This window comes from Natrix helvetica (assembly GCF_964273705.1).
Source record: "Natrix helvetica genome assembly, chromosome: 5".
Lineage (NCBI taxonomy): Eukaryota > Metazoa > Chordata > Lepidosauria > Squamata > Natricidae > Natrix > Natrix helvetica.
The window spans coordinates 145,545,155-145,557,672 of record NC_138551.1 but is presented as its reverse complement, the minus strand read 5'-3'; the positions used below and the strand labels follow the sequence as shown (position 1 = coordinate 145,557,672).

Genomic DNA, 12,518 nt, shown 5'->3' with positions numbered 1-12,518 from the left:
ACGGAGCTCCGATGACTTGTCCCAGCTTCTGCCAACCTAGCAGTTTGAAAGCAGGTTTTAAAAAAATGCACGTAGAAAAAATGGAGACCACCTTTGGTGGGAAGGGAACAGCGTTCCGTGCGCCTTCGGCGTTGAGTCATGCGACCACACGACCACGGAGACATCTTCGGACAGCGCTGGCTCTTCGGCTTTGAAACTGAGATGAGCACCGCCCCCTAGAGTCGGGAACGACTAGCGCATATGTGCGAGTGGAAACTTTACCTTTAAATACTATTTATCTTTTTTAAAAAAATCATATTAGTGGTCTGCCGGATTTCAAATTATGAATTTAGTGATCCCTGAGATCCGAAAGGACGGTGACCCCTGGTCCAGAGAGCTGGACTGGAATGGATGTGTGTGTGTGTGTGTGTGTGTGTGTGTGTGTCGGTTTTGGTGAGACTAGATGTTGCTACTTCCTTTTGTTGGGCTAGCTAGCTAGAGAGAAGAAAGAGCTCTTAGTTGTGTGAGTTGGGGTGAGGGGGGCATAAAGAGTTCAACTTGGCGTCTTTGTAGTAATTCCTGAATTTCTCAAATTGGTGTGTGTGTGTGTGTGTGTTGACAAAGCACCACCAGTTTTGGAGAGACCGTCCCAGTAGGATGCTTGGGGTCTTCACTGAGAAGTGGAGGGATGCCAGGCTAAGAAGATGCCCGACTGCTCCCCTCCTTTTCCCAGTTCAGTAAGAGTTCCCATTCAAGCAGGCCTCGTGGTTGGACTGGAAGCCTGGGTATTTTTCCAAGGGGGGTGGGTGGGAAGGAAGGAAGAGGAATAAGGAGAAATGATTGACGCAAGAGATCCCGAAGGAAGGGGCTGCCATCGCCTTAAAAAACCAACCCTTGAGCCCCTGTTTGCACCCCTCAATTCAAAGCACACCCTGAAATGCTTTGGGGAAGGCGTCTCCTAATTTGTCCAATCGGAATAGAGTTGGAAGGGACCCTGGAGGTCTTCTAGTCCAGCCCCACTTGCTCAAGCAGGAGACCCTGTACCATTTCAGACAAGGGGTCCGGTCTCTTCTTAACGTAGTAGGGTTGCATCCCAATGCAAAGTCTCTGCCGCCAGGTGACTGGGATGGGAGCTGAGCCAGGTGAGGTGGGGTTGGGATGAGCTGGGATTGCCGCCTCTTTCTTCAGCTTCCTCCATCACGGGCCGGCTAATTCAGACTTTCCCTGTTTGCGTGCATCGAGCAGACAGCCAGGCAGGTGCATTTAGACATTGGGGTCACCAAAGGGGCTGGTCGGGGTCCTTGAGTCTCTAGCTGAAGATCTTGGGGCCGAAGCTGAATAGGACCCCTGCTAGAAGGAACTAGCTAAGCAGAGAAAAGTGGGAACAGGAATGGTTTGTCCTTGTCAAGAACCTGTTTTAGGGCTTATATAAAATCGCTCTGTGTATCTCTCTCTCTCTCTCTCTCTCTCTCTCTCTCTCTCTCTCTCTCTATCTATCTATCTATCTATCTATATGTCTCTCATCGCTCTCTCTCTGTATCACTCTCTCTCCTTATATATATATATATATATATATATATATATATATATATATATATATATATATATATATATATATATATATATATATATATATATATGGAGAGAGAGTGATACAGAGAGAGAGCGATGAGAGACATATAGATAGATAGATAGATAGATAGAGAGAGAGAGAGAGAGAGAGAGAGAGAGAGATACACAGAGCGATTTTATATATGTGTGTGTGTGTGTGTGTGTTGTATTTGTACTGATAAATAAATAAAGGGAGACTAGTATAGATCTATTTCGAGCTAATTAGCTCTCATCAGCTAGCCATACCCTTACTGGGGTTTGAACCTGGGCTGTATTATATCTTAGGCATACATATATATATGTATTTGTGTTACAACCCCTGGTATGCCTTATTTATCAGTACAAATACAACACACACACACACACACACACACACAGATAGAGAGAGAGAGAGAGAGAGATACAGAGAGAGTGATGATATATATATATATATATATATATATAGATAGATAGATAGATAGAGAGAGAGACAGACAGAGACAGAGACAGAGAGACAGAGAGTGATGAGAAAGAAAGAGAGATACAGAGAGAGATGAGAGAAAGAGAGTGATGAGCGATACAGAGAGAGACAGAGAGCGAGAGATGAGAGAGAGACAGAGAGAGACAGAGACAGAGAGACAGAGAGTGATGAGAAAGAAAGAGAGATACAGAGAGAGATGAGAGAAAGAGTGATGAGCGATACAGAGAGAGACAGAGAGCGAGAGATGAGAGAGAGAGATGAGAGAAAGGGAGAGAGATACAGAGAGAGAGTGATGAGAAAAAAGAGGGAGGGAGAGAGAGAGAGAGTGGCTGACCTATGTAGCCGCTGGTGATTGCAGTAACACATGGAACTAAGTTGGGCTGCTGAAGGAAGCAGAAGGAGAGGAAAAGGGAATGACTCTAGTTTGAAGGGTGTATCCTGGGCTTTTGGTTGTGGCTTGGAGGAAGTCATGGGAAATCTTGAAGACTCTGACTTGGGGGTGGGCTGTACCAAACTGGTGGCCCTTTTAGTAGAACACACATTTTAGAATTTAGAAAGGAAAGAAGGGAAAGGGAAGGAAAGAAGGAAAGAAGGAAAGGGAAGGAAAGAAGGAAAGGGAAGGGAAAGGGAAGGAAAGAAGGAAAGGAAAGAAGGAAAGGGAAGGAAAGAAGGAAAGGGAAGAAGGAAAGGGAAGGGAAAGGGAAGGAAAGAAGGAAAGGGAAGGGAAGGAAAGAAGGAAAGGAAGTGAAGGAAAGGGGAGAGGAGAGGAAAACCTCTGAATTTCTCATTTGGACCAAACTCCCCAGAGGAAACAAGGCAGGACAGATTCAGCCTCACAAATAATTCAACCCGGAAATAACGAGGAATTTCCTGACAGTCGGGGGAGCTTCATCCCTGGAAGCTTTCAAGAAGAGACTGGACTGCCATCTGTCAGAAATGGCGAAGGGTCTCCTGCTTGGGTGAATGGACTAGATGACTCAGGAGGTCCCTTCCTTTGATTAAAATAACCAAAGGAGGGGCTTCTGCGAAGGACCCACTGCAGCCAAGCCAAGGCCTGCTCTGCTTCATCTTGGGTGAAGACAGTTCCCATCACTCCCCTCAGCGGCCTCTGCACGCCCCCAATTCTCTCTCCAGCGCTTGCACGGAGGGGGGGGAGCAAAACGGGGGTGCAAGCAGAGCCGGCATGCTATTTACAGCCCGGCGCCGTGATGTTCCTGGCTGTTGTAGCGTTGGAGCAGGTGTGCGGGAGTCTATCGATAAACAGCAGGCGCGATCCTTGGGTAGGAAAGCTGCTGGCACTGCGCAAAGGGGCTTTTTTTCCAGAAGGCTTTGGCTACGAACCCAAAACCGGCTTTTAAAATGCCATTTTTCAACCCTTATTCCAGCACGTTTCCATTGGTGCCACAGAACACGCCAAGCAACGAAACACGTCGTTATAACATTCAACGGGAAGGGGTTGGCTAGGCTTGGCCCCTTCCTTATTCTCGGCCTCCCCTTCCCCTAAAAATCAGCTATATAAGCTAGGAATGGGTGGAGGGACCTTGGCAGGCAAATGCCTCCTTCCCACTCAAAGCAAAACCAGAGTTGTGAATTCAATTCTCGGCTGCGGAACGGTGTTAAAAAGATGCGCGGGAGTTAAGTGTACGCTAAGGTGTTTGTTTACTGAATGCATTTGAAAAATCTTCTCTCCCCCCCCCCCCCCCGCCCCCAGCTTTCAAAAACCCAAGCATGGTAAATCTGTAGAGATTCTCCGTGGTTGTCCCGAAATGCTTTTCTTTTCAGGAAGCAACTGGACTTCCTTTTTTTTCCCCCCTTTTCTTTTGAAGACGTTTTGCTTCTCACCCAAGAAGCTTCTTAAGCTCTGACTGGATGGTGGGGAATAATAGAAGGATTGATATTCCTTGCAGAGAGCTGGTCGTTTGCATCCTTTCGGAGAGTCCTTGAGGCCACTTGGAGGTTGGTCTGTGTCCTCGGGGTCACCTGAGCGGTGCAAATGATTCCCGTAGACATCCAAGAAGCTTCTTCAGCTCTGACAGGATGGTGGGAACGGAAGGATTGATATTCCTTGCAGACGTAAATACAATACAATACAATAGTAGAGTTGGAAGGGACCTTGGAGGTCTTCTAGTCCAACCCCCTGCCTAGGCAGGAAACCCTATACCGTTTCAGACAGATGGCTATCCAACATCTTCTTAAATACTTCCAGTGTTGGGGCATTCACAACTTCTGGAGGCAAATTCTGTTCCACTGATTAATTGTTCTCACTGTCTGGAAATTTCTCCTCAGTTCTAAGTTGCTTCTCTCCTTGATTAGTTTCCACCCATTGCTTCTTGTTCTACCCTCAGGTGCCTTGGAGAATAGTTTGACTCCCTCTTCTTTGTGGCAACCCCTGAGATATTGGAACACTGCTATCATGTCTCCCCTAGTCCTTCTTTCTCTTAAGCTAGACATACCCAGTTCCTGCAACCGTTCTTCATATGTTCTAGTCTCCAGTCCCCTAATAATCTTTGATGCTCTTCTCTGCACTCTTTCTAGAGTCTCCACATCTTTTTTACATCGTGGCGACCAGAACTGGATGCCGTATTCCAAGTGTGGCCTTACCAAGGCCTTATAAAGTGGCATCAACAATTCACGTGATCTTGATTCTGTCCCTCTGTTGATGCAGCCTAGGATTGTGTTGTCTTGCATATCTTGCATATCAATCTTGCATATCAATCCTTCCATTCCTGGCCATCCCGTCAAGAGCTGAAGAAGCCTCTTGGATGAGAAGCAAAACGTCTTCAGAAGAAAAAACAAGGAAGTCCAGTTGCCTCCTGAAAAAAAAAAAAAAGACCCCTTTTGGGACAAAGGAAGGTAAGGCTGCTGTTACCTTTTTGGTTTGAAAAGCACATCAGCAATGGAGGAAAAAACCAGAAAGGGACAAAGGAGGAAAGAAGTAGAGCCAGTTCTTAACGTTACAGAACCGCAGTTCACGGTCATCGCCGGATTAAGCCGTTGTGTGAATTGGCACAGTGAGCAAATCCAGGCAACTGTGGTCTATTCAGGCAAGCTATGATTAGATAAGCCATGGTTTCGTACATCGGGAACAATCTGATAGGACAGCAGTGCTAAGCCCTGGCGGAAGAGAAACCTCTTAAAAATACAAATATTTTCTACCCCACATGAAATCTACCTCACTCTCACTGACGCCGTGGCTCAGTGGCTAAGACGCTGAGCTTGTCGATCAAAAAGGCTGGCAGTTCGGCGGTTCGAATCCCAAGCGCCGCGTAACGGAGGGAGCTCCCGCGACTTGTCCCAGCTTCTGCTAACGTAGCCGTTCGAAAGCACGAAAAAACACAAGTAGAAAAATAGGAACCACCTTTGGTGGGAAGGGAACAGCGTTCTGTGTGCCTTTGGCGTTGAGTCATGCCGGCCACATGATCACGGACACGTCTTCGGAGAGCGCTGGCTCTTGGGTTTTGAAACGGAGATGAGCAGCACCCCCTAGAGTCAGGAACGACTAGCGCATGTGTACGAGGGGAACCTTTGGCTTTACACTCTTTCAACCACTCCCTGTAAGGCTTGATTTATACAGCTTAGCTATCTTCGTTCTCCAGATATGCGATTCCAAAGATGGCGCCACTTACCATAAGATGGTATTGGCCAATCTCGTAGCGGCATGACTCCCCTGCCTCGCGCCCCTCTTTCCTTTCTTTCTGGTTGGGCTTCGACTTTCAGATCTCAATTCTCTTTCTCTCCAAGTTTCTCTTTCCTGTGATTAGGCTCCCGCCGAGCTCAGAAGCCACAGGTGCCCTTTTTCTTTTTAGTCCTGTGTGTCGTTTGGAGGGGATGCAAGCGAATGAATTCCCATTTGGGGGAGAAGTGGGGGTTGTGCCATTGACGGTCTCTTTCTCAGATCCTGCCTGGCTCTTTGGCTCTGCTCTGTGTGGGTCCTGACACCTGATCTTTTTTTCTGCACTGCTTGGTAAAGATGGCGAGATCTGCTGATGCCGGCACCTTCCTCCCCCTCTTCCTCCTCTTTCTTCTCCTTGGCTCCTCCTGCTCCTCCTCCATATCCCCTCCTCCTCCTCCACATCTCCTCCCCCCCCTTGTGCCTTCCTCTCCCTCTTCTTCCCCCTCCTCTTTCTTCTTCTTGTCTCCTCCAGCTCCTCCTCCATATCTCCTTCTGTTCTCCTCTTTCTGTTCTCCTCTTTTCTCTTCCCCCTCCCCCGCTTCCTCTTCCTCCTCCTCCTCTCCCTCTTATTCTTACTCCTCCTCCTCTTCTCCTTGTCTCCTCCTGCTCCTCCTCCATATCCCCTCCTGCTCCTCCACGTCGCCTCCTCCTCTTTCCTCCTCCCCCTACCCCGCTTCCACGTCCTCCTCCTCTCCCTCTTATTCTTACTCCTCTTCCTCTTTCTTCTCCTTCTCCTCCTGCTCCTCCTCCATATCTCCTTCTGTTCTCCTCTTTCTGTTCTGTTTCTCTTTCTGTTCTCCTCTTTCCTCTTCCCCCTCCCCCACTTCCTCTTCCTCCTCCTCTCCCTCTTATTCTTACTCCTCCTCTTTCTTCTCCTTGTCTCCTTCTGCTCCTCCTCCATATCTCCTTCTGTTCTCCTCTTTCTGTTCTGTTTCTCTTTCTGTTCTCCTCTTTCCTCTTCCCCCTCCCCCACTTCCTCTTCCTCCTCCTCTCCCTCTTATTCTTACTCCTCCTCTTTCTTCTCCTTGTCTCCTTCTGCTCCTCCTCCATATCTCCTTCTGCTCCTCCACGGCATCTCCTCTTCCTCCTTCTCCTATTTTCCCTCTCCTCCTCCTCCTGTCCCACTTCTTCCTCCTTCTCTTTCTTCTCCTTGTCTCCTCCTTTTCCTCCTCCATATCCCCTCCTGCTCCTTCACATCATCTCCTCCTCCTCTTTCCTCCCCCTCCCCTTCCTCTTTCTTGCTCCTCCTGTTCCTCCGCCATATCCCCTTCTGCTCCTCCACGTCTCCTCCTCCTCCCTCCATATATCCCCCTACTCATCCACATCTCCTCCCCTCCTCTTTGAATCTTCCTCCCCCTCTTCTTCCTCCTCCTCTTTGTCTCCTGCTCCTCCATATCCCCTCCTGCTCCTCCACGTCTCCTCCTCCCCCCTCCATATATCCCCCTACTCATCCACATCTCCTCCCCTCCTCCTCCTTGAGTCTTCCTCGCCTTCTTCTTCCTCCACCGCTTTCTTCTTCTTATCTCCTCCTGCTCCTCCTCCATATCTGCTCCTTCACCTCGTCTCCTCTTTCTCCTCCTCTTTCCTCCTCCCCCCTTTCTTGTCTCCTCCTGCTCCTCCTCCACATTTCCTCCTCCCCCCCCCGCCACAGGCCTCTCTCTCATCGGGAAGCTGTTTGCCCTTCTCTTTGCAATCCCCATTAAAGCCGCAGCTTTATTAGGCCACTGGGAGCGGATGGGATTTTTCGAGGGCTCTCCATTAGCTAAATTTGCTAAACACTCATCCATTCACCCTCACACTAGCAGCCTCTTAAGGGGATCTGGGGCTTAGATTGTGTGAGCCGCACCCAGATGTTTTAGCCTGGGAAAAGCCTCTGCAAACGGCACTAGCTTAGACCAAGCGCCCAAACCCTGCTTTTTTCAGGTAGGGAAGCTGTGCAGCCCTGTAGCTTCAGAGGCTTATCTGCGATAAAACCACTATTTGCAGTCTGGGCTTGTTGGCAAACTGCCATTCAGGTGCACCCTTGGGCCAGCCCTAGCTTAGCGTGTGCACCCTCAGCCAAGGAGGACCGAGCCGAAAACCAATTGATTCTCCCTCTCCTTACGGGAAATCCCGCGGTTGAAATCACAGCTTCACATTTCCTTGGATTTCGGATCGAACAAGCGGAGGCGATCTGCGAGGCTTCCGTGTGACTTGTGTTTTTCCGCCGCGAAGAGCCTTCTAGAGAGAAGGGAAATCCAGGGGAGGGTGGGCCAGAGCGGGGTCCTCTCTGTCTTGTTTTTCTACGTCGTTGCTTCTCCGAGCATCCGAGAAATAATTTCTCCTCTTTGGGAACGGGAGGCCGATTCCGCCTCCCCAACTCTCTGGCGCTGCAGAAGTTTAAAACCAGCTAATGAAGCTATTATTCTAATCAGCTGGAAAATTCCGAGGAGGCTTAAGAGACGATGCCTTAGTCAATTCGGCTATTGAGGAGAAAGACGGGGGGCTTATTTAACAGGGCCCTGTGTTTGTGTGTGTGTTGCATGGCTGGAGGGGAAGGCGAACCCGACTGAAGCCTGACTCCAGAATTGAAATGATTGACAATGCACCTTCCCCCCCTCCAGATCAAGGGGGGGGGCTACCGTGTGTTCCTTGGAGCAGGAGTGGGCTTCATGCACAGTACCACTAAAATCGCTCTGCGCATGCGCAGAAGCAAAAAACAAGATGGTGTCACGGTAAGTGCCGCCGGGAAAACCAGTTCTAGGGCGTGGCAGGCCTGGGTCGCTCCAGCGACCCAAGCCGCCAAGTTACTACGGGTTCAGCCAAACCAATCCAAACCAGTAGGAACTCACTTCTGCTTTGCAGCACCAGCGCAAAGGTTTACGAGCCTCCAAAGAAGAAGAACGCATTTCAAACACGCCTTGCCTTTATCCCAGAGAAATATTTTTAAGCCGGATGCCGCCGCCAATATCCCGTGATGAGCATTCCACGCGGACCGTGCCTTGTTGCTATCTTTAAAAAAAAAAAATCCTCCCAGATGAACGACTGGATGGATTGTGGGACTTCTGACTCCGTTGTGGCCCACCAGCGGCCAACGGAGCTGGCAGCAGAATCGGACAGTGAGGAGGTTGGGGAGGAAGATGGGCCAGTCCTGGAGTCTGGGGAAGACTCTGATGAGGGCTCTGTGTCGGAGGCAGAGAGGAGGCCAGTCTGACAGTTATCAGCTGGCTTCAGAGTCGGACATCAGTGAGGCAGACGAACAGCTGGAGCCTGTTCCCAGTGTGCCTATGCGCAGAGCTGCCAGACAGAGTCGGATGTCAGTGAAGCAGACGAACAGCTGGAGCCTGTTCCCAGTGTGCACATGCACAGAAACCAGGCTTAATAGCCAGTCCTGGAGTCTGGGGAAGGCTCGGACGAGGGCTCTGCGTCGGAGGCAGAGATGGGACCGAGGCCGTCTGGCAGTGATCAGGTGCCTACGGAGCAAGAGAGCAGTGAGGCAGAGAAACAGCTGGAGCCTGTTCCCAGTGTGCGCATGCGCAGAGCTGCCAGAAGAAAAGAACAACTCAGAAATGAGGGCCGATGGCATTTAGATCCTAAAAAGTTAGCTTGTATGTATCCGAATTTACAACCTAAATGTTGGAGATGTGACTGTGCTGACGCTACGTATTGCCGTACATGGTGGACTTGCAAAAAAGTTAAAGCATTTTGGATAAAAATATGGTGGATTATTCAAAATATTCTTAAAAAGAGGATAAAGTTCACTCCCCAGCTGTTCTTGTTAGGGATAATTACAGACTGTACAGTTATAGAGACTAACTTGATTCTGAATTTAACAAGGGCAGCAAGATTGCTGGTGGCGCTGTACTGGAAGAAGGAAGAGTTGCCTACTATTCAAGAATGGACATTAAAAGTAGTAAACTTAGCAGAGATGGCCAAAATCTCAGGATATCTCAAGGACCATTCAGATGAGAAATACAAGTTGGAATGGAGAAGATGGATTGAATATATTCAAATTAAATATCGGACTAAGAAATTCCAATTAGCTTATGAGTGAAAGAACAAGGATTGGTATAATTTATCTAAAGTTAGCTTAACAAAAGAAGAGTTAAAGTACAAGAGGAGGAAGATGTTAAAGTTAGTTAGCTTATGTTAGCGTATGATTGTTAAATGTTTATACCCTGTATTTTGCTCTGGGAGGTTGGGGGGTGGGATCGGGGTGGAGGGAAGGGAGGGGAAGGGGATATATTTGTAAAATTTATTAAAACTCTTTAATAAAAAAGAAAGAAATGAGGGCCGACTTGGGAGTAAGGTCACTGGTGGATGGTGAATGGCCCCTCCCATAGGAGATAAAAGAGGAGCGAAAGGGGAGTGGGCTTTTGTAGGAAACAATTCATTCATTCGTTTGTTTGTTTCGGGAGTGTGAAGATCTGTCCCTGAATCTCCGAGACTCTGTGCCCTGCCTTTCCTTGCACAGCACCTCATTTGGGAAAATATTGACATGGCAGCTTTCCAAGAGAGAGAAGGTCTGTGGTCATAAATATTCCTTTGAAAGACTGTTTGCATGGACTTTGCTGAATGTGAAGGAGAGGAATTCACATTCGTTGAATAAAAGGGGTTTTGTCTGGACCAGGACTCTGCTTCCTGCTTTTTGGGGAATCCCAGGTCAGAACAGACCCGAGAGGAGCAAATATTGTCTCCTTGCCTCCCTGCAGCTAGACATCCCACACCTCAAGGGAAATCCTCTTTGCCTGACGCCTTTCTCCTCTTCGATGAAAAAGATTATAAAAGCATCTTCCCCCAGCCATCTTGTTCCGGTCTGTTGCTTCTGTTTTTTCTTAATGGCACAAAACCTTTAGTTTTTTTGTCCCATGGGAACTGCTGGATGTTCCTTGCCATTTAATCTCTCTATTTCTCTCACCTTCTTACAATACAATACAATACAATAGTAGAGTTGGAAGGGACCTTGGAGGTCTTCTAGTCCAACCCCCTGCCTAGGCAGGAAACCCTATACCGTTTCAGACAAATGGCTATCCAACATCATCTTAAAGACTTCCAGTGTTGGGGCATTCACAACTTCTGGAGGCAACTTCTGTTCCACTGATTAATTGTTCTCACTGTCAGGAAGTTTCTCCTCAGTTCTAAGTTGCTTCTCTCCTTGATTAGTTTCCACCCATTGCTTCTTGTTCTACCCTCAGGTGCCTTGGAGAATAGCCTGACTCCCTCTTCTTTGTGGCAACCCCTGAGATATTGGAACACTGCTATCATGTCTCCCCTAGTCCTTCTTTCTCTTAGGCTAAACGTACCCAGTTCCTGCAACCGTTCTTCATATGTTTTAGTCTCCAGTCCCCTAATCCTCTTTGTTGCTCTTCTCTGCACTCTTTCTAGAGTCTCCACATCTTTTCTACATCGTGGCGACCAGAACTGAATGCCGTATTCCAAGTGTGGCCTTACCAAGGCATTATAAAGTGGTATTAACACTTCACGTGATCTTGATTCTATCCCTCTGTTGATGCAGCCTAGAACTGGGTTGGCTTTTTTGGCAGCTGCTGCACACGGCTGGCTCCTATTTAAATGGTTGTCCACTAGGACTCCAAGATCCCTTTCACAGTTACTATTACTGAGCAAGGTACCACCTATACTGTACTGTGCATTCCTTTTTTGTTGCCTAAATGTAGAACCTTACTCTTTTTCTCTCTGATCCTGTTGGTTTTTTTTTTTATGATCTGTTCTTACAGCAAAAAATCTGCCTTTTTGTACTTCCCTGCCTAGTTACGCCAATCCCCGATGTTATTTTTTTTTTAAAAAAACTTTCTAACGCTTGATGCAGCCTTCCCCACCTGGTGTGCCACGTCAAGTGAAGGCAGATGGGAATTGTAGTCCGACGCATTTGGGAAATAGGGTATGAGAAGAATAAGGGGAAGCCCTCGACTGATCCTATGCATTATTTTATTAACTTCTGGGAATCCTGGATTCCACCCTGTCTACATTTGTACAAGGATACAGGATTTCTAGTGAGTTTTTGTTTAGTCAATTTAGGCGCCAGGAAAAAGCAATGAAGGGTCTTATAGGGCTTTAAAAAAATTATGGGGTTGTTTTGCTGTCTCTAAAAACCAGAGGTTGGCTTTTTTTTTAAAAAAAAATTTATTTTATTGTTTTAATTAAACAAAAGACACACACAAAAACATTCTTCATTGCATCTTCCAGAAAGCATGTCGATTGGTTACTAATAAATTTCGTGCGTTACTACAATCATTCTTTATATTTCATTCATATTGAATTGTACATTTTAAATCAAAAATCTTTATACCATCAATGTACCATCATTCTCATTCAACTATATTTGTTTAAACGTGCTTTTGTCTAGGATCATTTATATTTATATTATAATAAATCTAGACAAAAATTTATTTCTAGAATTTATAAGTACCCAGGAGGTTGGCTTTTACATGTGGGGTATCTCTGCTAAAATCTGGGGGACAGTGTTTTTAAAATCAGACTCTCTGGCAGGACATCGGAGTGATAGTTGCCCCTCTGGAGTTTCTCTAAAAGAGGAAACCTTCTTTTCAAATGAGTTCCTGGTTTTTGTCCTGAAATTATGACGCCCGGGCCAACCACAAAAATTATCTTTCCAATGCTGTAATGACCAAGCCATTTCTGCAAGGAGAAAGGTGACTTTAGGGTGGGCAGTCCCTTGCTTCACAAGGAGAATGCATGCAAAGACAGAATAAAAGAGTTGGAAGGGACCTTGGAGGTCTTCTAGTCCAACCCCCTGTTCAAGCAAGAGACCCTATACCCGTGATGGTGAACCTACGGCAC

The 12,518-nt window shown here is 47.3% G+C and overlaps 1 protein-coding gene across 3 annotated transcripts in view; it reads left to right on the top strand.

Moving 5' to 3' along the window:
- Window positions 1-4,874: 4,874 nt before the first annotated feature.
- Window positions 4,875-12,518, top strand: part of DISP3 (dispatched RND transporter family member 3) — a 72,776-nt gene continuing 65,132 nt past the window's right edge. For all 3 annotated transcript variants that reach the window (XM_081955264.1, XM_081955263.1, XM_081955265.1), the window contains exon 1: window positions 4,875-4,903. The gene's annotated coding sequence lies outside the window, so the exon portion shown is untranslated. The remainder of the gene's footprint in view (window positions 4,904-12,518) is intronic.